Raw genomic sequence first — 25287 nt, forward strand, 5'->3', positions numbered from 1 at the left:
GAACAAGGCAGGTGACTCTTAGATGTAATTCTAGGTGAGAAAATTCGCTGAGAATTCAGTGCCTGTGCTTTGTCTCCTTTGAGGGATTGGCATTCTTCCTCCTTTCTGTTAAGACAGTTGTGAAACTTACTGTATTTCTCTTTTTATCTTGGCTGCCAGGAAGCTCAGAGTTAAATTGAAGCTCCATCACAACTTTCACCCATGCAGCTAGCACGCATATTTTCCTTTGTCTTTGGTATGAATTTATGTGTTCATTGCAAATGAGTTTTCTATTTGAATACGAAAACCCATGAAGTCTTTTCTTTTAAGGAGAGAGTATAAATATATGCAATCTATCAATATATACCTCCTCAGGTATCCTGGGAGTAGATTTCCTACTTACTAGTGGCAACTGGATATTGTAATTTTTCTAAAACCAGTGTTCAGAGAATATTGGTGCTGAGAATCAATTCTTTTAGTTCACAAATGAAAACACATTTCTATGATCACTCATATTTTTTCACTATTTATATCAAATCATGGTGTGTTCAGTACACTAAGACCAAACATTTTAATTTCATTCATTCATGCAACATTTATTTGCTCACCTTTACATTATAGACCCTTTTAAGGACCATCCTCAATATCACGCCTAGTGATAGCTGGTTCACTTCCTCCCTGTGCTACTCAGTTCATTTCAGTCACTCAGTTGTGTCCGACTCTTTGTGACCCCATGAACTGCAGCACACCAGGCCTCCCTGTCCATCACCAATTCCCGGAGTCCACCCAAGCCCATGTCCATTGTGTCGGTGATGCCATCCAACCATCTCATCCTCTGTCATCCCCTTCTCCTCCTGTCCTCAGTTTTTCCCAGCATCAGGGTCTTTTCAAATGAGTCAGCTCTTCGCATCAGGTGGCTAAAGTATTGGAGTTTCAGCTTCAACATCAGTTCCTCCAATGAACACCCAGGACTGATCTCCTTTAGGATGGACTGGTTGGATCTCCTTGTAGTCCAAGGGACTCTCAAGAGTCTTCTCCAGCACCACAGTTCAAAAGCATCAATTCTTCAGTGCTCAGCTTTCTTTATAGTCCAACTCTCACGTCCATATATGACCGCTGGAAAAACCATAGCCTTGACAAGATGGACCTTTGTTAACAAAGTAATGTCTCTGCTTTTTAATATGCTGTCTAGATTGGTCATAACTTTCTTTCCAAAGAGCAAGCGTCTTTTAATTTCATGGCTGCAATCACCATCTGCAGTGATTTTGGAGCCCCCAAAATAAAGTCAGCCACTGCTTCCACTGTTTCCCCATCTATTTGCCATGAAGTGATGGGACCGGATGCCATGATCTTAATTTTCTGAATGTTGAACTTTAAGCCAACTTTATCACTCTCCTCTTTCACTTTCATCACGAGGCTCTTTAGTTCTTCACTTTCTGCCATAAGGGTGGTGTCATCTGCGTATCTGAGCTTATTGATATTTCTCCGGGCAATCTTGATTCCAGCTTGTGCTTCTTCCAGTCCAAAATTTCTCATGATGTACTCTGCATATAAGTTAAATAAGCAGGGTGACAATATATAGCCTTGACGTACTCCTTTTCCTATTTGGAACCAGTTTGTTGTTCCATGTCCAGTTCTAACTGTTGCTTCCTGACCTGCACATAGGTTTCTCAAGAGGCAGGTCAGGTGGTCTGGTAGTCCCATCTCTTTCCAAATTTTCCACAGTTTATTGTGATCCACACAGTCAAAGGCTTTGACATAGTCAATAAAGCAAAAATAGATGTTTTTCTGGAACTCGCTTGCTTTTTCCATTATCCAGCAGATGTTGGCAATTTGATCTCTGGCTTTTCAAAAACCAGCTTGAACATCTGAAAGTTCATGGTTCACGTATTGCTAAAGCCTGGCTTGGAGAACTTTGAGCATTTCTTTACTAGTGTGTGAGATGAGTGCAATTGTGCAGTAGTTTGAGCATTCTTTGGCATTACCTTTCTTTGGGATTGGAATGAAAACCGAGCTTTTCCAGTCTTGTGGCCACTGCTGAGTTCTCCAAATTTGCTGACATATTGAGTGCAGCACTTTCACAGCATCATCTTTCAGGATTTGAAATAGCTCAACTGGAATTCCATCACCTCCACTAGCTTTGTTCATAGTGATCCACCCCCAAAATGTGTACACACAGATCTTGTTTCCAGATGGGGCTGGTGACACTCTACTGCTGGAACTCTGGCCTATGACTTCTGAACCATCTGTATGTTTCCTTGTTGGTTTGGGGGTTTCAAAGTGAAAGGGGGAGTGGTACAGTATTATGTTTCTGTTGCTTATATAAAATATTTTTTAATATTTACAAATAATTTTATAAAGTTTACCAAAGAAATTTATAACAAAGTCTGAACTAGTTACAGTGGCATGAGCCAACTATGTATAGTATGGTAGTTAGAAAGTTACCTTGGAGTCAGACTGCCTAAATTTGAATACCACAGTCACTCGTTGCTGGTCGTGTGACTTTGGTTCTCACTTTCTTTATCTGTAAGATGGGCATAATCACAGTGCTAACCCATATGGCTATTGCAATAATTAAAGGAGATGATCTTGGTAAAAATCCTTTAGCATAACAGCAGACATTGACATGTGTTTCATAAATATCACTTATCATCATCACCATCAAGGGCATTACTACAATCTAGGTTTTCTACTACAACTCCTTTTAGCCAAGCCATTGGTGAAGGCCACAGCCAGCAATGCTAGCGTCCACTTTGGTTTGTCTTGGTCCATTTTAGTTCCTCTCTATTTTCTTTAGACAGATGGTCTTTGCAACATCTGCTGACCCACTTTCCTGCCCAGTGTTGGTCGCCTGGCATGTCTTGTTTCTGACTCCCTTACCTCCAGTCTTTCAATCCACAATCCTTCTTTAAGACATACAAATTTCATCCATTATGTCTATATAACTTTGTCATTTTTTCTTTTTCTTTCTTCTTGCTTTTCTCTCTCTCTTTTTTTTATTGACAGTTCTATCCCAAGTTGGTAAAGAACCTGGGTTGTGATTTTCCTATAAGGATAAGGAGGAGCTTCCGGTAAGTTTCCTGTAGGATGCCTGCTGTTGAAAGTTCAGTCTCCATGCTGTTGTGATGGGGGCCATTCCTCATGCTTCTCTTAACTCTGGGTGGGAAAAGAGTGAGTGACTCTGGGTGGTACACCACCGGGAAGACCTCCTACTGTTTTATTGAGAAGCTGTCTCCTCCAGGGCTGCAGGCATCGCCCACATCACAAGTCTCTGGCCTCTGATGTGAGCTTGCATCTTGTTTGTTTGGGCCTCACTCGGGTCAATGTTTAATGTCTGTGATCACTTACATGTGAGTTACCGTAGCAGCAGACTAGATTTTCCAGTTCTGTAAGAATCCTGCAGGTAGCCATCTATTCATTTCCACATCATTATTTTTAGATACAAGTGAAGAAAGAGCAGGACCTTCTAAATGAGAGCTCTGTCTTTCTCGGCCTCAATTCTGCTCTTGCAACTGAAGGGCTCTTGTGAGTGTCTTCTCCCTTCCCTGTCCTTCTGCATTTTGCTCTGGGCATTTGGTCATTTAGATACAGGAAACCCATTCTGCTGGTAGATGAGGAATCTCACCGGGCATGCAACCTAGAGTTATTAGGATCACAGGTACAGAGCATAGTTGTCACTCTCAGTCCATGCTTAGCCAGGGCTCTTTGTGCTCTGTCCTGAGACCAGCTTGGGCACCTCTCTTCTCTGTGTGAGCCATCCTGAGTTCTCCCACTCAGCTAGGGTGACCAGCTGTCCTGACTGGCCTGGACCTCAACGGGTTCTTGAAACTAGTATAGAAACCAGAAAAGTCACCCTAGTCCCATGCTCTAAGTTTGAGATGTTTTGACAGAAAATTGCCATTATTCTAATAGTCTCTCTATTCATTGAACTGGATTTCCAATGAGGTTGTATAGTTTAGGGTAAAAATAAATAGGAAGAACATCTTTAAACCTTGACTTTTTATTTTTTGGTACTTATGATCAAAAGTCCTTCCAGATTCTTCCTTCAGGCTACCTGAATCTGCCATGCTAACTTCCTCTGTTTTCATGAAATTTTAAAATTCTTGCTCATACTTTCTCTTGAAGATTCAGAGCCACACCTGTCAGTCATGGCAAGGAACGTCTTCCCTGCTGCTGCTGCTGCTAAGTCGCTTCAGTTGTGTCCAACTCTGTGCGACCCCATAGATAGGAGCCCACCAGGCTCCTCCATCCCTGGGATTCTCCAGGCAAGAATACTGGAGTGGGTTGCCATTTCCTTCTCCAATGCATGAAAGTGAAAAGTGAAAGTGAAGTCGCTCAGTCCTGCCCGACTCTTTGCGACCCCATGGACTGCAGCCTACCAGGCTCCTCTGTCCATGGGATTTTCCAGGCAAGAGTACTGGAGTGGGGCGCCACTGCCTTCTCCGAACGTCTTCCCAGAATGACACAAAAATCCCCCCTTTGTGGAATCTATGTCTGGCCCCTGGGTTTGCCATTATACTTTCTGGGTTTTCTTTCAATTCTACCCCTTCCTCCCCACCACTATGGCCACCACCCATCTGCCTCTGGAAGCCTTCCTGAAATTGCCCAAGTAAGATTAATCCCCCTGCTTGTGTGAAATTGTTCCATTTTGCTTCTCTTTTGACGAACACATTTATCAGACACCTACAATGTGCTGGGCACTGTGCTAGGCTGGGGGTGTAAGAAGATAAGAAACACTATGATCTTCACTTGAAGTAGCTCAGGCTCATTGGAGAGACAGGAAAGCAGGGCTCTCCCATTAGAATCAGAAAGTCATAAATGACGTAAGTGCGATTGTAACATTTAAAAAGCTGACGCAGGGTTTGTTCTGTAACTAAAGTTTCCGAGCCCCAACTGAACCACAGCCCCTAAGTATCTACAAGGGGCGAGTTTTCACTTGTTAATTATAATACGCGCGCGCCCCGCCTCCGCCCCGCAAAAGCCTCCAACTCCAGGTGGCTATTCTGACTAAGTGCCAGTAGAGGGCGCCCAAAGACAACATAGCTACATTAACAAACGGGTTGTTTCCCTGGTTTCTCTCCAGAAAGCCCTGGACTTAACCAGGCTGTGATCATCATAAAGTTGTCCCCATATCTCATTCCTCTGTGGCCTGAAACACCCAGCATTATAACAAAAGTCACCTTTGTAACTTTAGAGATACAAAGTGAGTTCCAGATAATACCTGTTTCTTGAAAGGAACTGCTCATAGTCCTAAATAAACCATGTCATTCTTATCACTGTACCCTCTCTGAAGTCTCACTTGCAGGCTTCCCATGTGGAAATGTGATGTGACCACCACATCTTACCTGCCCAGGCTACGCACTCCAGCAATTCCTCCCATTCCATTGGTTCTACCACGTTTCCACCATCAATCATCCATTATATTCTCTTTAACATAGATAGATAATTTTGGGATTGCAGAGCTGTTAAACAGACACCCTCGACTCCTCTGCCTTTCCATCTTGCCTTGATAATCACCTGGTAAAACGCTTCACTATGTTTAAACTCAACAACTGACTTTCTTGGTGCCTTTGGCATCTAATCAATGGTAGGGAAAATCAGGCCACTGAGCTGCCTGGATTTACTTAAAATTTGTGATCGATCATGTTAGGTGGGTGTTAAGCCAAGCCAGAGAAGCCTACTATGCCTACCTAATAAATCTCCTTTCCTTTTTGCTGAAACATTTTTTTCTTTTCTGAATGCTTTAACACCTACTTCCACAGTCACACTCACTTTTACATTTCTTAGAGAAAAGTGTGTGTAACTGATTGAGAACCGCCTTGTTTTCCTACCACCAAGGGCTTCTGTCTACCCACATCTAACCCCATCTTCTCCTCAAGAACTTCCCTTGATATCTGGACATGGGACCCCCATTTGGAGACTTGGATCTTATAGGGTCCTGCTCAGGTCTGGCTCTGTGTTCCTCCTCATAAGACAAGGCATCTTCCCACCTGTAGCCTGGGCCCTGCATGCCATCTAGAGCACTTGGGAATGTGAAATTCCTACAAGGATGGCCAGAGCTGTCTTCCTGGGTCCCCCCAGTGGTTGTTCTGCAGATGGTTGTTGGCAAGGAGGCTCAGAATAGAGCTTAGATGTCTGGGCTGGTGTGTCCACATGCATGTATGTGAAGCCCCTCACTCTGCTAAATGGAGCTGGGATTGGGAGGAGAAGGGGTGTGGGCTATATGATGAGGGGCCTCTATCTGTATTCTTGCCATACTTTCTCCAAGGTTGGTGGTGAAAACCTGACCACTTGTCATCTACAGTCAGCCAAGGTAATCACTGGGGACCCCACTCCACTAAGAATGTCCTTGTCAGCATCACTGATTGTTGATATCTGGGCCAAGGGTGCATGGCTGTACTGGTCTCATTTTACTACCCTGCAGCGTTTTACCATGTTAGCAATTTCTGCCTTGAAATAGTCTCCAGGCTGGCTAGTTGCCACACTCGGGGCCTTCCTTACTGCATTAGCCACTCTTTCTGAGTCTTCTTTAATGGAGTCTCCTTCTCCACCAGACACTTAGCTTTGAGATGTTCAAGGCAGAGCTGGCTCCATCATTTTTAGGGCCTGGTGCTGAGTGAAAATGTGGTGCCCCTCATTCCAAGTTATGAAGAATTTCAAGATTGTGAGCTTGAAGAGCACTTCAAGTAGAGCACCGATGCAGGTGCTGAGATGTGGGGCCCAGCGCGACCTCGCAGGCTGTGCGTCTGTGAGGCCAACCAGGCTCAGGACTCAGTTCCCTGGTCTTCTTCTATTTATCCAGCCTCACTCGTTGGATGCTCTCATTGGGTGCTTTAAATTCCATCTACCCTTTTCTGTGTTCACCCTAGTCTTTCTGCTGGGCTCCAGACTGCTCACCATCTCCAATTGGATCCCTCTTGGGCTTCGCTCTCCCAGTACATCCAACACAGACTCCAGAATTCTCTCTCTTCTCACTCCTCCCTACCCGGTTTACCAGATCTCAATAAAAGACTTCACTTTTCACCAGGTTTCTCAAGCTTCCACTTACAGTCATCTTCCACTCATCTTTTTCTCTCCCACCCTGCATCTAACCCATCAGAAAAAATTTTTTTGATTCATTATTGATTTGGGTTCCCCATCTGATTTTTTTGTTGTTGTTATTTCTGGTACTGTAAACACCATCATTTCCGGCCAAGTCTTCTGCATTTGTTTGCTAAGTAGTCTTCCTGTCTCCCATCTTGTCTTATACAATTTACAATCTGCACTGTGGCCAGTCTCAATAGTGTTTTTTTTTTTTTTCTTTTTCCCCCTTCAATTATTTGCTTTAATATAATGAAGTTGTTATCCAGATAATTTTTACAACAACAGTCCTGATTTCTCAGAACATTGAATAACCACCCCCTCAGCAGAATTTAAAAGCAGAAATCAACTTGTGGAATGCTTTCTCCAGTATATTTAGAATGAGATTCAAACCAATGAGACCTGCCTATGGAATCTGACCCCAACCATTTTCCCCAACCCACCTGCTGCTTCTCTGTTTCTCTCACATTGCCCTTCAGCCACACTCACCTTCTAGTTCCTTAAACACTTGGAGTTCAAGGTCACCTAGAGGTCTGTCTTGCCACTGTCTCTCTGATATGCCCTTCCCCAGCTCTTACCATGACCTTTCGTCCATTTGGCTTCAGTTCAAATATCCTCTCTTTGAAGATGTCTTTCCTGCCCACAGTATCTAGTATAATAACATCCCCCTGCTCCAGTCTCTCTTTATCTCATTACTTTATTCTATTTTCTTTATAGCACTTTAGTATCAGAAATGATATTTATTTGATTTCATTTTATGATCTCCAATTCCTACTAGACTATAAGCACCTTGAAGGAAGGGCTTTGTCTATTTCCCTCACTTTTAGGGCATTGCTGCTAAGAACAGAGCCTGGAATCTAAACGGGTGATCTTGGAGATTTTTGTGGTATATCTGGGGACTGTCCTGTGGCCTGCTAACTTTTCTCCACCCCAGTGAATTTCTTGAGTAAAAATAAGATCAATGCATGTTTTTTTCTGCTGCCCTTACTAGTGTGGAGCAATGATTTGATTCAGAGAGATGATTCTGAATTTCTTTAAGAGAAGGAAGTAGAACTTTTGGTTTCTGAAGCTATTTTGGAAGAACATGCAGGTGACTGAGCGTCAGCTGTTCTCAAGAGAGGTCAGGACCAAGTCACAGGGTTTAAGCTGCTGAATAGGGTGACAAACTGGACTGGCTTTGGCAAGCCCACAACCCTCCCAAATTTGTATGAACAATTATATGTGCAGATTCTCAAAGGAGTCTATACAAAGGCTAAAACCACTGTTTTATGTTTCCAAGCACCAAAAAAAACACAAACCCTCACTAAGGAACCTGGTGATAATTAAACACAATATAGTGGGCACGTGGGTCCGTCCTCTGTCTTGTCCAAGGGTATTTTCTGGGTGTCGTGTGTAGAGAGTGAAAGGAGAGAAGACTGAGTGGTGGGAAAATGCCACACGGTTCCCTAGTTCACGGCCTTTCCTGGCCCCACAGTGTTCCTGGCCTGGGGCAATTTGAGGGAAACAACTAACTGGGAAGTTCCTAGAACTGCTTCTTGATGCTGACCTGCAGGTCCAGGCATCCTGGACCACATCCCGGTCGTGGATGTGTAAGCTGAAGTGGACTGTGGCCACCAGAGGGCAGCACACTCAGCGGCAGCTGGGACGGATCTGTTGGCCCAGCCAGACCTCTGAAGCTCCCTTGGGCAACTGAGCTGGTTCAAGGCCACCTTGCCATTTCATTCGATTCAAAATAACGTGGTCTTGTGCTGCAGATGATTTATTTTGGCCCCCACTTGCTATGTTGGGGCGGGGGTTGACTGTACTTTCTGTACACTGACTTGGTCCTCAAACCATAAAGTTCAGGTGGAAAATTACCCTTCATATCCTGATAGCTCTAAGAGAGTATAACTTGGGACTGACATAAGCAAGCAAAACTTATAAATGTTTGTGGAATCAATTATGCAAACAGGGGAACATAAGTTATGGTTCTATTTGTTGTATAGTAGCATAAAAAAATGCAAACTGTTCTTCAAGGGTGAAAAAAGAAAGCTTATGAATTCCATTTCAAGGAGAAACCTACTGCTTCTACTTCCAAGGGACTTGAGAACCACGGTCATTTATTTAATGGTAGGCTTCTAGTGGGTAGGTGGCCTTGTCATCACTTTACAGATACGTTCAATAACGTCTTGGGGGATGTATTCCCAGCTCCCCCTCTTGGCTTCTAACCCATCTGCATGGGTGGCCACAGGCTCAGCTTTTGCAAGTCTGCCCTTGGACAGAGCTGGCTCAAGCTGCATCTAGCTTGTTCTCTCTCAGCCTGAGGTTCACAGAGAATGGGCATTTGCAACAAAACCCTGCAAATTGTAGGGCACTGAGAGAAAGGTCCTTGAACTCTAAGAGCTCAAAACTTGCAAAATCTATCTTAATTTCTGATCATCCTGAGCCATGGTCTTTTTCCCCAAATTGCCTTAGTTTTTTAAAATAATTTGCTGTCTTTACAAAAATTATGCACACATGCACATACATACATAAGGTATGCACATGTATGCGTGTGTCTATATCAGGGTTTGTCAGCTTCAGCACTGGCCCATTTTGGTCTAGACATCTGTTTCCTGGGAGGGCTGCCCTGAACACTGTGGGGTGTTTACCAGCATCCCTGGACTTCTCCACCTCATGGCAATAGCAACCCTCCAAGTTGTGACAAACAAAATATCTCTGGACATTGCCAAATATACCCCAGGGTAAAAACGTCCCCCATTAAGAACGATTGATTGATCTAGCTATTGGTTCATGTATGTGTGTTTGTGTGTATATATGTATGTATGTACACATGTGTCTATCTATCCATCTATATTAACCAGCTTGATTCAGAGTCTGTTTTTTGCAGCCAAAAAAAAAAAGTTGGTAAGACAATGATAAAACATGAATAAATTCTGTAAACTGCTCAAATAAGCACACAGTAAGTTAGCAGCAAAACCAGGCCTGGAAAATCAGATCTCAGAAACACTGCGCAGTGGGACTTCTACGACTTGCTGCCAGAGAACTCCTTTTGGGGGTCTCTCACCCCACCAGCTTCCTATCATTGTGCTCTTCCTTGTACTACAACATGGTAACACTGCAATGAAGAAATGGTGTGGAGGTGAGGAAACAGCATGGCTGCGTTGCCTTGTTAGCCTGGGACACCAACATGAGTCATCCGGGTGAGGACCATGGTCAGACTTTCTTCCTTGGATGTAGGCTTGGTGCTGGGGATGGCAGGCCATGAGGTGGACCAGCCTTTGCAGGGCTACCATCCATCCTTCCTGTGATCCTGCTCCCTTGCCGTCTGGGGAGATTTGGCTTAATATTTTGGTCCTCCTGACATTCCCTTGTTTTTTGAGGTCACTCACCTCGCCCAAGTCACTGTGGGATGGTAGGAGTCACTTTTTTTTCCATTCAGAACTTATATTAGCTATGGAAACTTTTGAAGGTCAGGAGGAAGTGAGAATGTCAGGTGGTTCTGTGTAACAAACATACAACAAATGAGAGTGGATGAAAGAATTATTTTGAAATTCACATCTAGGGAAACATATTTACTTCGGTCTGCAGTTGTGTGCATTTTGGAAAGTGCCTAGAGTCATGTGATAACCATCAAAGTCAAGATACAGACAGGTCCAACACCATCTCTTTTTAATCAACCCGTCTGGGCCAACCCTGGGCAGCCTCTCATCTGTTCTCTGTCCCTATAGTTTTTCTTTGTCCTAAATGCTGTGTAAATGCAATTGTGCAGGATGTAGCCCGTCTGGAGTCCGATCTCTTTTGCACAGCAGAATGTATTTGAGGTCCATCCATGTTCCTACTTCTATCAATAGTTGTGTCCTTTTTATTGCTGAGTATTATTCCATCATATAGATGTAGCCACCTGTCAAAGACACTGGGATTGCTTCCAATTTTTGGAGGTTATGAATCACCTGCTATAAATATGGTATTTACAGGTTTGGTATAAATATAATGTCTCATTTCTCTTGGGTAATATTTTGAGTAGTGGGACTGCTGGGTCATATTGTAAGTGTGTGTTTAGCTTTGTAAGAAATCACCAAATTGTTTTCCAAAGTAGCTGAACCATTTTGTACTCCCACCAGCCAGGTTTTAAAGTTCCAGAGGCTTCTCATCATTGCCAGTCCACACTGTTTGTTTTGAAATTTTATTTCAGTCATTCTAATATGATTGTAAAGGTACCTCTTGTGGTTTTCCTTTGTTTTCCTAATGGTTGATGCTGTTTGGCATCTTTTCATTTAGCAAATTATCTGTTCAGTGTTTTACCCATTTCAAAAATTGGTTTGTTTGTTTACTTATAGTTGAGTTTTAAGAATTCTTTATGTATTCTGGGTACAATAGCTTTGTCAGATATGTGATTGGCAAACATTTTTTCCCCCAATCTGTGGCTTGCTTTTCATTCCCTTAGTGCCTTTCAAAGAGCAAAAGGTTTTAATTTTGACGAAAGCCACCATCAATTTTTTCTCTTTTAGACTGTGCTTTCGGTGGCAGGAGTAGTTTCCGCTAACTCTGATCCAGGACACTCCACGGATATCAAATGTTTTGTAGTTGTTATAGACTCTTTGAGTCTCTCATTCAGCTCCTGCCTGCAATGGTTTGCAAACATTTTCTTTCATGTTTCCTCTCCAGCACTGCCCACGTGAACACACCCACACACTTAAGCATTACAAGCACAGATTTCCTGTGTCACTCTGAAACCTCAGCCCTCCCTTTCCAGGCCTCCTCCCAATGATCACAGAAGTCACATTTTCCAAAGTACTTTTTATCATGCAGAGGAAAGTGCTGGAGATCGGAACGGTCAGTGCTCTTTTTAATGGCCAAACAGTCCAGAACATCATTGTGAAGCCTCTGTCTCAAAATTATGCAAGTAAAAATGGCATTCTGGAATCTCATCCCTGCAAATACATCCATCCCTTGTGTAACAAAGCTCACACTTTGTGTCAATGGGATTTAATGTTCAAGTGAATTAATCAGCTATGTTTGTCTACTTGTATTTTGAAATATCTTTCCATATATTCAAAGGGACAGATGATTTTGGGGACTATTTTTAAGTCTGGGTACAGCTTCCTGTCACTATCTTAGGTGAGATTTGAAGTCCTCCCATTTCACAGCTGATACAAACTAAGGAAATGCCAGAAAAGTGAAGAAGAGAGGGGAAGGGTGGAGTTAAGGAATTGAAGGAGAAAAAAAGTGTGATCCATTCTTGAGCACATGAATAAATCTTTTCTTCCATGTTTAAAATTCCACATTAAGATGCTTGCTACTTCTTTTCTGATTGAACCCCATGGAAGTCATTATAAAACATGTCAGTTATTTTATCTTTATTTAGTGCATACCTTGAGTTGAATGAAATCATTCCCTTTCAACAAAACCTCATGCAAACATAAGTGATTTTTTACGTTTTATGCTGTAAGATGGGCCAGACCAGAGAGAGGGACTTGGGACTGGGGACAAATCTTGCGTGTCATAGTTCCAATCACTAAGTCACCCATGTGTGGTTCCCTGTCTTCTGCTTCCTGTTTATCCATCTGGGCTTCCTGCTTCTTCAACTTGTGCACCTACAACTTCAAGGCTTAGTTTGTCTTCCAATGGCCGTTGGCTAAAAGCAAACAAATGGATAATGGAGGAAGAAAGAAAAGTGATGTTTTTCTAGATCTTCTATGGACAACAAGAGATGTAGTGCAGAGGCTGGGAGGACCATCGAGGGTAGAGGGGGGAATGGTCAGCTACAGAGAGCCATCAGGGGAAAGGTCTGTGTCTGCCTGTCAAAAAAGCCCACACTTCAGACAGATGCTTTCAGAAAAAATCCTAACATTTTTGTGAGGACCTTGAGCGATAATAGGGAAACCCCCTTGAGCATTTTTTTTCAGACAGCTGATAACGTTTGACAGCTTTGAAGAGGAAGCACAACTGCAGGATGCCAGCAGCAGACTCACAGGGGAAATTCTGTCTTCTTCGAAGCCTCACTCAAATACTGTGATGCACAGCCTGAAATGGATGGAAATGCTGGTAAAGAATATTATTTCACAAAAAAGTGAAATCTCAATGATTTCCCACATCATTAGCTCTATGTGAGACCTTGACGTTAAGGTTTTTTTTCTATCGGATTATGTTTTGTGGACTTTAATTTCTTCTGTCGATCCTCAAAAAAATGTTTCATGGAACTGTAAACTGTCCCCGCAATGGAAATGTTCACACATTCCACAGCCCTCGATTATACGACCCAGGAAAAGTGGCAGAAATTTTCTGCTGTGTCATCACAGAAGTTTCTTTGCAACTCTCACCTTCATCACTTTTCCTTACACAGCTAAACACCAAACACTTGGCCCTGCTCCTAAGAACTTCTTTCTTGAAGTTTTCTTAAAGATGCTTTCAAATTTCAGTAGTTGAATTTTAGGCAATGTAGAGTATCCTTTCAGCTTCCTGTTTCTGGTTTGAGATAGACCTTTCTTACCACCTAAGAATGTATTCTATTCTTGATAATTAATTTTGTAATATCAATCGATATTGTTAATTTATCAAATGTAAATGCAAAATATTAAAAAAATGGCTTTTCAATTCTTTATTGCTGTAATAAACCATTGTATAATTTTCTTAATAATGAAATATTTGCCTTCCTGGAGTATTCTAGACACTTGGGCTACCTAAGTGGGAAAACAGGCAAATCACTTAATTTGTGGAGTTTAATGATCTATTTTAAATGGTGAAGTGAAAGTCACTCAGTTGTGTCCGACTCTTTGCGACCCCGTGGACTACACAGTCCATGGAATTCTCCAAGCCTTTATAAATGAGTTATAAAATGGAATTATAAAATGGAGTGGAGCTACCCACTCCAGTATTCTTGGGCTTCTCTTGTGACTCAGCTGGTAAAGAATCTGCCTGCAATGCAGGAGACCTGGGTTCGATCCCTGGGTTTGGAAGATCCCCTGGAGAAGGGAAAGGCTACCCACTCCAGTATACTGGCCTGGAGAATTCCATGGACTCTATAGTCCATGGGGTCACAAAGAGTCAGACACGACTGAGAGACTTTCACTATGACATGAGTTATGAATTGTTCCTTGTACAGTAAGTAACCACAATTCAGTTTTAGAACAATTTCATCTTTCCAGAAAGTTCCCTCTTGCCCATGCACATTCAGTCTCTACTTTTACTCTCAGCTCCAGGCAACTGCTCATCTGCTTTCTGTCTCTATAATGTTGCATTTTCTGGATATTTCTTACATGGATTTGCAGTATGCTATCTTTTGCATTCAGCATCTTTCACTCAGCATAAGGCTCTTGAGGGTCACCATGTAGCAGCATGTATCAGTTCTTCATTCCTTTTTATTTGTGGGGCAGTGATGCATTGCACAGCCATGGCTTTGTGTTCATCCATCCAGCAGCTGATGGATTATGGATCATTTCCAGTTTGACCATTATGAATAATACTACTGGAAACACTTGCATGCAAGGAATCTGTGGACATGCGCTTTCACTTCTCCTGAGTAGATTCCTAGAAGTGGAATTGGGGCAGCATGGTAAAACTTACCTGTAACTTTTAAAGAAGCATTCAGTTTAGGAAGTTCAGCTTTGTTCATGGGCAATTTTTATTTTTCCTCTTTGGGGCTGCCCCAGGTTAGCTGAAAAAATTTCCCCCGCTCTCACTGGTTCAGTGGCCCAGGTTAGGCATCTGCAAGACAGGACATCCCTTGCTTTTCTGGCAGGACTGGTGTAAGCTGGACATGGCCTAGCCTGCCCAGCCAGGCCTCCGTGCTCTGGGGGTCTCCCTCTACTCCCCTCTCCAGTGCTGCCATTCCGCTCGAGGAGGTGGGCAGATTCTTTGGGGGACCATCCCCATCTCATGGACAACTGCCCCTCCACAGACACTGAACTGTGGGTTGGTCAACTCTTCTCTCAGTTTAGTCCTGCTTAGCCTCCAGGTCACAGAAATCCTCCTCACCACCAGCAGCTGACACTGTTTCTTTTTTAGTTTTACTTTCATTTCACATGTCCTCTTATTACTGAAGTCATTCTTTGGTCGTTCCGATGGAAATTTGGAAGTGGGGCTGTTATACCATACGGTCAAATCATCCAGAATTCCAGGGGATCCTTCCTTCCTGGGATCCCTCAGGTTGCCTCTTCTTTTTCCCCAAGCCCTGCCCTTCTTAGCCCCAAAGAACTTGTTCAGGTTCTATGGTTTCTGTGATGTTTTGGCTGACGGCTCCAAACTATACTGCTCTCCCTTCCTCCCTGAGTGCTTTCTCTCTTATTTTCTTTCTGAAAAAATGAGTCGGCTCTGCTCTCCTTTTCTCTAATTCTGTACTCTGTGTGCATATCGTATTAGTAGAAACTGCTTGGATACAGAGAGTAGAAGAATTTGGGGCTGAAGAGGACCTTAGCAAGACTCCTGCCCAACCACTTCATTTAAAATATGTAGAAACCAAGATGTGCAGAAATTATTCTTATTAATGACAATGCTGTGTGTGAGTGTGAGTGTGTGCTCAGCTGCTCAGTTGTCCAATTCTTTGGGGCCCCATGGACTGTAGCCCACTAGGCTCCTCTGCCCATGGAAATTTCCAGGCAAGAATATTGGAGAGGTTTGCCATGTCTTCCTCCAGGGGATCTTCCCAACCCAGGGACTGAACCCAAGTCTCTTCTGCCTGCATTGGCAGGCAGATTCTTCATCACTAGCAGCACTAGCGTAACTGGGAAGCCTGCTTAATGGTGATAATACTAAGCAAAATGTCCTATCCCTCCTGTATAGGACATTTATGTATTGTATCCTGCTGGCAAATAATACCATCAGGCAGGGAAGGGGGATTTGCCCAAGATAACATACTAGTGTCTGAAACGCCTTATTTGAAAACTTTTGGACTTTACCTTGGTTTAGATTATAGAAATTTTTCTAACATTGGGACAGATCCCCCTCATTCAGTTCTTTCGTTTTTCAACACATGGCCAATCTTGTTTATGAATAATAATGAATTATTCTAAAGTTTCAGTCAGTTCTTTCTTGACTCATACACACTAAGTTTTAAAATTTTTAAATTGGGAGATAGCCTGTAGATCCCTGAAGAAAAAGCTGATGTAGAGATTTTACAAATAACTCTTGTTTTCTTTATGAAAAAATAACAGCAGGTAGAAGACATAAAAATTACCCATAATTCCACCTACCAGGAAAATAACCTATAACCCTACATCAGTCTGGTGTGAATATTGCATTATGTTTTTCTGTGCTATGCCACACACATATTTGTGAATTTCCTGCACTATAATGTATATGTGTGTGTATTTAACAAAATGAAGTCATATGCTATTTTGGAGTAAGTAGATTTTAACCTAGCTATCAATATATAAATTCAATGTTTCCATGTCATTATAACCCAAGGAAGCATCAACTTTAATGCACAACATTTTATTTTATGGGCACACCATACTTCATTCAACCGATTCCATGTTGTTGAACATTTAATATTTACATTTTTTAAACAATAATGCTGCAGTGAGTACCTTTACTTACATTATTGTCTCCTTAACTAAATTAGTAGAAGACTTCTTGGTCAAAAAGGCATGGATGTACCCGCAGATGTTGATATGGAAAGCATGATTTAAAGTTGGAGAGATGCATCCAGAAAGATGATGGGTCCATAATATCTGGGAGCTAAGGTATCACCCCAGAATAAATTGATCAGGCAGCCTATTTAACTGTCAGTCGTTGAGGAATAGTTACAGAGGCTTTTGTCTTTGTGTTTCCTATCCTGTGTTATTACTTGGACTTCTCAGAGGAATCTTCTTTAGCCTTCTATTGAAATTAGCACTATAACTAGAGTGTGCCAAATCATCTGGTTTGATTAACATCACCAGATTATGTCTTTTTCCACATTAATTTTTCTTAATCAATTACATAAATGCATTGCTAGAGACCTGTGATTTTGGTATGCAGTCTTGACTGGGTTGGCAAATTGTTAGACATGTTGCATCTGAAAAGCAGAGTTACAACACAAAGTAGTTGGCTGAAAGATATTTAATAGGCCAATCAGAAAAATTTAGAGTTGAAAAAACTTGTTTCTAATTAAGAGTTGGAAAAAGCATTCAAGGTGCTTTATTCTCATCCTTTTATTTTACAAAGGAGGAAATGAAGACTCAGAAAGGCCCAGAGAATGACACAGCTGCTTTGTGTCTGAGCTGGAACTTGAGCTTCGGTCTCTTGACGGCCAATGAGATGGCCTTCCACTGCTCTAGGCTGACTGCCTGCCGGCTTGTCTGCTGCAGGCTGGGGTCACCATCATCAAGTGTAAACGAGTTACCAGGTTTCAGTAGCCTATGGACTAGCACTTCCTTCAATTCTTGTCATTGTAAATGCTGATAATCAGTCACTCCATTCTTTCCATTGATCTTGAATTAAGCGTCCAACATCCCAGACATTACTTCTGGCCAGAAGGAATTGTCAAGCAAGATGAAGCCTCTTTGCCTGCCTTGCAACAGCTGTTTTTAAAGCTCCTTCTGCGACTCTGGGGAATTATGTGTGTGTGTATGTACATGTACACACACAGACCATCACCACCACTAACAGTTTGAGTAAAAGCCGACTTTACAGGAAATATCATCCTAAATTGAAAGCGTCAGGGGTTCCTGGGTTCTTCCCCTTCATTAACTGATAAAGTGACAGAGCTGGGAAACGGAGGGGCAGGCTCTGTCCGGAGGGGAATGCGTACGTGTGTGGCAGAACATCTGTCTAACATCACTCTGCAACGCTCAGAGGAGCAACCAACAGGTCTGGAAATGCAGGCCTGGGAAAACCAACAAGTTGAAGTTCAGGGCAACAGCTGATGTGTGCAAAAAATTAAGCTTAAAAGAATTTATTTTTAAAGACTAGTGAATCTGGAAGGAGTCTTTTTAAAAAAACTATACATACATTTAAAATACCAAAATACAGAATAAGAATAATGACCCTCACCATGTATATCTATTACTGAAATTTAGAATTATCAAGATTTTATCACATTTGCTCTATTACTTTTTCTTTTTTTTGCTGAGATATTTTAAAGACACTGTGTAACTTTATTCCCCTTACTTAAGTGTGCACCTCTGAAAATATGGACACTTAATTTCCTAACCATATGCCTGATTACATCTATGAAACTAATAATTTATAAGTATCCTTTGTCTTCCATCCATAATCTAATTGCCTCCATTTTTAATAGAATCTTTTTATCAGATTGTACAGTACGAGAAGAGCCGACTCATTGGAAAAGACCCCGATGCCGGGAAAGATTGAGGGCAAGAGAAGAGGGTGACAGAGGATGAGATGGTTGGATGGTATCACTGACTCAATGGATATGAATTTGAGCAAACTGAGAGATTGTAAAGGATAGGGAAGCCTAGTGTGCTGCAATCCATGGGGACCTCGAAGAGTTGGACATGACTTAGCGACTGAACAACAGTAAGAGAAACATGTCTTGTAAGCGAGGCCCATCCCACTGCAAGAACTGTTCATTGTTAACACTCTTAATAGAACTGTAATGTTAAAAATCACTATTCCCAAGACCATAGAGGGCCCCTAGAAACAGACTGGAGTGACATCTGTAGGCTAGTTAATGGCTTGTAGCATGATCAGACCCACTCCAGTGTTCTTGCCTGGAGAATCCCAGGAACGGGGGAGCCTGGTGGGCTGCTGTCTATGGGGTCGCACAGAGTCAGACACGACTGAAGCGACTTAGTAGCAGCAGCAGCAGCAGCAGGGCCCAGTGTTTGATTATCGGGGCCAGCCCTAGGGCATGGCCCTGGCTGGGTCCCTACTGTGAGTTCCTGGAGCCACAGAATTTATTTGGGCTTATAAAATGCAAATAGTTCAAGCATTCTAATGCACTACTTATTTATGAATGCCAGTGACTAAGCAGAACCCCTTGCCTAGAACACATGACTGACTTCGACAGAGGAAGGGTCAATACTAATGAGTACATCTGACTGTGCTAATGTCCTACCGGTCTTAACGATGCAGAGTGCCTCCTTCAGTTCATGTCTGGGGAGCCAGGTAGCTTAGATACAGTGAAGGGGCCACAGTGTGTACTCCAGGGTGTGTGTGCCACTCATTGCCAAATCTCCTCTTCACCATGAGCTGAGGAAGAGGCAGCCTTGAGCAGTGTTTATTCGGAAGTGCTCACAATTCTGTGTGCTTCTTGTTTTTATGCTGGCTTCCTGTTATGCAAAGATCGGCCGAGGGGGCCAGTGAAGTGTTGCAACGGATGGAGACACACACCCACAAGAGGCAACAGCTCTGTGCATTCCCAAGAGACACACAAGTTCCAGAATGTGAACACCAGAGGGGTGGCCCTGGAGAGGCAGCCTAGGTCAGGTGAATTCAAAGTGTAGACCTTGAAAGCCTGAAGACCCTTGCTCTCTTCTTCGTAATCTATGGAGACCACATTCTTACCTATTTCTACAAAAGACGTAGCTGTGTGTGTTAAGCCCCTTTGCAAGGCAGAGTTTGCTTTTTTAGACTGAAAGCCTCACTTGTCAAACAATGAATGTCTCTGAGCTATAGAACACAGGAGCATTAAACCTGCTCAGGTCCTGGGTCTGGAGGCAGGTATTCAAGGAACAACTTTAGGTATTTCTTTGAATTCTGTCTTGTGAATTTGTCTCAAGGCCAGTGTCCTGGGTAGACCCATGTGACTTCATTCTGGGTGCACAGAGCTGTCCTCGGTCTTACATCTCTTTACCTTTTGCAGGGGTGGGGGTGGAGCAAAGATTTTTCAAGCCAAAGTTAAAAATGAAACAGAATTTATGACAAAATTCCAGGAGAGTACTCACAGGATAAATGTATTCTAAAGTCTAAATGCCAGGTTTTGAAAGTGGAAAGATTTTTTTAAAGCTCCCCACCTCCATGAATAGTGGGTGTTTCAAAATAGAGGTCAGTTTGCCTTGGAGAAGGAAAAGAGAAGAGGGGGAGAAAAAGTGGACCTGGAGGTTCTGAAGTTAAAAGACGTCATTTTTTTTCTAGGAAAGCTGTCTTCCCACAGTCTGTTAACTGGATAGCTGAGGGTCTGCATGTGTGGTGGGCAGGATAGTGTGTGGGTGGGGGTGTGACTGTATGTGAGTGCGGACGGATGTGTGAGTTTAGGTGTGAGTGTGGGGAGTATATGTGTGTGGGTAAGTGTAAGTGTGTGTGTGTGCATGCGCGAATGTGGCTATGTATGAGTGTAGAAGGGGTGGGTGTGAGTGTGTGTGTGTGTGCAAATGTGTATGGCTATGTATGAGTGTGTAGGGGGTGACTGTGAGTGTGTGTGGGTGTGTATGAGTGTGTGGGTGTGTGTGCAGGGTGTATGGAAGGTCTAGGCAATGGTGTAATGACCCCTAGTGACCATCTCCAGGAGGCAGCCATGAGGGGCTACTGTTTCCCACGGCTCCCAGGGCTGCCCCCTCAGCCACGTGGGGGATCCGCTGTGAGCTGCCCTGTGCGCTGAGTGCTGGGCCCCCTGGGGTTGGTTCCAAGTTCCTACTTCCCAGGTCTCAGCCCCTGGGCTCTGCTCAGGTCTCCTCAAAGGAGCTTGTGCAGACAGCCAGTAAGGCACAGCAGGACTGCCTAATATGTCCATTTTCCCGTGGGGGTCAGCACCGCCTTGGTGCCGGGTGGCACTTTCAGTGCTACTGTTCCCCATCGCTCTTTCATCAAGGCCTGCTGAGCCCTGAAGAGCTTATGCTGGGCGGAAAAAGTAGCACAGAGTGGTTTACACATAACATTGCAGCAAGATGGGCGGAGGCCAAGGCAGGTGTCTCCCACGATGGGCGGGGAACCGTCTCCTCTTCACTTCCCTCTGACTGCCTAGCTCTGTGAATTTTTACACACGATTCCCAGTCCTGGTGTCTCTCTTTGCCACTAGAATATGTGCCTCTCTGTGGGCTCTTAGGTGGTGCTAGTGGTAGAGAACCTGCCTGTCAATGCTGGAGACTTAAGAGACGCAGGTTCAATCCCTGGGTCAGGAAGATCCCCTGGAGAAGAAAAGGGCAACCCACTCCAGTATTCTTGCCTGGAGAATCCCATGGACAGAGGAGCCTGGCGGGCTACAGTCCACGGGGTCACGAAGAGTCGGACACGACTGAAACAACTTCGTGCACAGCACATGTGCCTCTATGGCCTGTGTGCCTAGGTATGGATTTGGGGCTTTGAAATTAGATTTCTTGCTGTGTACCTGGACCAGTCACTTCACTTCTCTGAGCTCCAGTTCCTGGTCTGTAAAATCTAGAGCTTTCCATGAAGACACAGGGTGAGCGTTCAGCCACGCTGGACTTGAGCCTGATAGTGTGCTTGCACGGTGGCTGGCACAGCTAAGACCTCGCTAAATACAGCACTGTTTGTGTGGATCTTTCACATCAGGGATTCCATCTTCCCTGGCTGCTCTGACTGCGTGGGCACAAGTGAACATATCTAGAAATCCCTTGGTTGCAAATATATACAATGTCTGGTGATGACTCACATTTCTCACTAAAATATTTATTTTATTCACTCAAGAAATATTTGCTGACAACCTTTAGTTGACCAAATGCTTTTCTAGGAGGTGTGGTTAGACTGGTGAAAAAAATTTATAAAAATCCCTGTCCCTGGGAATCTACTTTCTCACGCCTGAACTTCTGTCTTTTCACACTTTGCGGTTTGTGATCAATAATGAATCCCCTTTTTTATAAAAGAGGAATATGAGAGGGCTCTGGTCCACCAATAACTAGGTCAGAGTGGAGTCAACTATAAGACATCAGGGTGCAGTAGAATGTATTTTTGTGTGCCAGGCTGCACAGCAAATGTTTGAAGCCTCGTAAGTCTTGAGTTCACTAATTTAGAGGGTTTCCTCTATATTTTAAACTCTGCACATTACCTAGCACCATGCTCTGCACATAGGAAATGCCCAGGAAATTTTACTGGTTGATTAATTTAAACAATATAAGTTTCTTTGTTAAAGAGAACATATCCTATGAATCTTCTGCCTGTGTGCAGGCTTAGTAGCTCAGTCCTGTCTGACTCATTGAGACTCTTTCAACTGTAGCCCGCCAGACTTCTCTGTCCATGAGATTTTTTTTTCAGGCAATAATACTGGAATGGCTTGCTATTTCCTCCCCTGGGGATCTTCTGGACCCAAGGATCAAACCCCCGCTTCCTGTGTCTCCTGCATTGTAGGTGGATTCTTTACCTGCTGAGCCTTATTCAACATTATTTTCTCTCCTTCTAACACACACACATACACTTTCTTCCTCTCTCTTTGTTACTTCCAATTAGCTTTTCTGAGCAAGACACAGTGAGGGTGCTCCTTCATGATACCAAATGAATAAGACATGGTCCTTGTCTCAAGAACTGCTTCATAGCTCTAGCACCTGCAGACATGAAATAAAAAGCACAAAGATATTTATTCCTTATACTGAGCCATAGTTCAGTTCAGTCGCTCAGTCGTGTCTGACTCTGCAACCCCATGAATCGAAGCAGGCCAGGCCTCCCTGTCCAGCACCAACTCCCGGAGTTTACTCAAACTCATGTCCATCGAGTTGGTGATGCCATCCAGCCATCTCATCCTCTGTCGTCCTCTTCTCCTCCTGCCCCCAATCCTTCCCAGCATCAGAGTCTTTTCCAATGAGTCAACTCTTTGCATGAGGTGGCCAAAATATTGGAGTTTCAGCTTTAGCATCAGTACTTCCAATGAACACCCAGGACTGATCTCCCTTAGAATGGATTGGTTGGATCTCCTTGCAGTCCAAGGGACTCTCAAGAGTCTTCTCCAACACCACAGTTCAAAAGCATCAATTCTTCGGCGCTCAGCTTTCTTCACAGTCCAACTCTCACATCCATACATGACCAGTGGAAAAACCATAGCCTTGACTAGATGGACCTTTGTTGGCAAAGTAATGTCTCTGCTTTTTAATATGCTATCTAGGTTGGTCATAACTTTCCTTCCAAGGAGTAAGCATCTTTTAATTTCATGGCTGCAATCACCATCTGCAGTGACTTTGGAGCCCCAAAAATAAAGTCTGGCACTGTTTCCACTGTTTCCCCATCTATTTCCCATGAAGTGATGGAATCAGATGCCATGATCTTAGTTTTCTGAATGCTGAGTTTTATGTCAACTTTTTCACTTTCCCCTTTCACTTTCATCAAGAGGCTTTTTAGTTCCTCTTCACTTTCTGCCATAAGGGTGGTATCATCTGCATATCTGAGGTTATTGATATTTCTCCGGGTAATTTTGATTCCAGCTTGTGCTTCTTCCAGCCCAGCATTTCTCATAATGTACTCCGCATATAAGTTAACTAAGCAGGGTGACAATATACAGCTTTGATGGACTCCTTTTCCTATTTGGAACCAGTCTGTTGTTCCATGTCCAGTTCTAACTATTGCTTCCTGACCTGCACATAGGTTTCTCAAGAGGCAGGTCAGGTTGTCTGGTATTCCCATCTCTTTCAGAATTTTCCACAGTTTATTGTGATCCACACAGTCAAAGGCTTTGGCATAGTCAATAAAGCAAAAATAGATGTTTTTCTGGAACTCTCTTGCTTTTTCTATGATCCAGCGGATGTTGGCAATTTGATCTCTGGTTCCTCTGCCTTTTCTAAAACCAGCTTGAACATCTGGAAGTTCACAGTTCACGTATTGCTGAAGCCTGGCTTGGAATTTTGAGCATTACTTTACTAGCGTGTGAGATGAGTGCAATTGTGCGGTAGTTTGAGCATTCTTTGGCATTGCCTTTCTTTGGGATTGGAATGAACACTGACCTTTTCCAGCTCTGTGGCCACTGCTGAGTTTTCCAAATTTGCTGACATATTGAGTGCAGCACTTTTACAGCATCATCTGTCAGGATTTGGAATAGCTCAACTGGAATTCCATCACCTCTACTAGCTTTGTTCGTAGTGATGCTTTCTAAGGCCCACTTGACTTCACATTCCAGGATGTCTGGCTCTAGGTGAGTGATCACACCATCGTGATTATCTTGGTCGTGAAGATGTTTTTTCTACAGTTCTTCTGTGTATTCTTGCCACCTCTTCTTAATATCTTCTGCTTCTGTTAGGGCCATACCATTTCTGTCCTTTATTGTGCCCATCTTTGCATGAAATGTTCCTTTGGTATCTCTAATTTTCTTGAAGAGATCTCCAGTCTTTTCCATTCTGTTGTTTTCCTCTATTTCTCTGCATTGATCACTGAGGAAGGCTTCCTTATCTCTCCTTGCTGTTCTTTGGAACTTTGCATTCAGATGCTTATATCCTTCCTTTTCTCCTTTGCTTTTCACTTCTCTTCTTTTCACAGCTATTTGTAAGGCCTCCTCAGACAGACATTTTACTTTTTTGCATTTCTTTTCCATGGGGATGGTCTTGATCCCTGTCTTCTGTACAATGTCATGAACCTCCATCCATAGTTCATCAGGCACTCTATCTATCATATTTAGTTCCCTAAATCTATTTCTCGCTTCCACTGTATAATCATAGGGGATTTGATTTAGGTCATATCTGAGTTTTTCCTACTTTCTTCAATTTAAGTCTGAATTTGGTGGAGAGGGGAATGGCAAACCACTTCAGTATTCTTGCCTTGAGAACCCCATGAACGGTATGAAAAGGCAAAATGATAGGGTACTGAAAGAGGAACTACCCAGGTTGGTAGATGCCCAATATGCTACTGGAGATCAGTGGAGAAATAACTCCAGAAATAATGAAGGGATGGAGCCAAAGCAAAAACAATACCCAGCTGTGGGTGTGACTGGTGATAGAAGCAAGGTCTGATGCTGTAAAGAGCAATATTGCATAGGAACTTGGAATGTTAGGTCCATGAAGCAAGGCAAATTGGAAGTGGTCAAACAGGAGATGGTAAGAGTGAACGTCGACATTCTAGGAATCAGTGAACTAAAATGGACTGGAATAGGTGAATTTAACTCAGATGACCATTATATCTACTACTGTGGGCGGGAATCCCTTAGAAGAAATGGAGTAGCCATCAAGGTCAACAAAAGAGTCCAAAATGCAGTACTTGGATGCAATCTCAAAAACGACAGAATGATCTCTGTTCGTTTCCAAGGCAAACCATTCAATATCACAGTAATCCAAGTCTACACCCCAACCAGTAACACTGAAGAAGCTGAAGTTGAACGGTTCTATGAAGACCTACAAGACCTTTTAGAACTAACACCCCAAGAAGATGTCCTTTTCGTTATAGGAGACTGGAATCCAAAAGTAGGAAGTCAAGAAACACCTGGGGTAACAGACAAAT

At 43.1% G+C, this 25287-nt stretch overlaps 1 protein-coding gene across 1 annotated transcript in view; it reads left to right on the forward strand.

Moving 5' to 3' along the window:
* Positions 1–25287, forward strand: part of ARHGAP25 (Rho GTPase activating protein 25) — a 90909-nt gene that overhangs the window by 10050 nt on the left and 55572 nt on the right. The window lies entirely within an intron of this gene.

The sequence above is a fragment of the Bubalus kerabau genome, chromosome 11 (genome assembly GCF_029407905.1).
Source record: "Bubalus kerabau isolate K-KA32 ecotype Philippines breed swamp buffalo chromosome 11, PCC_UOA_SB_1v2, whole genome shotgun sequence".
NCBI classification, from domain to species: domain Eukaryota; kingdom Metazoa; phylum Chordata; class Mammalia; order Artiodactyla; family Bovidae; genus Bubalus; species Bubalus kerabau.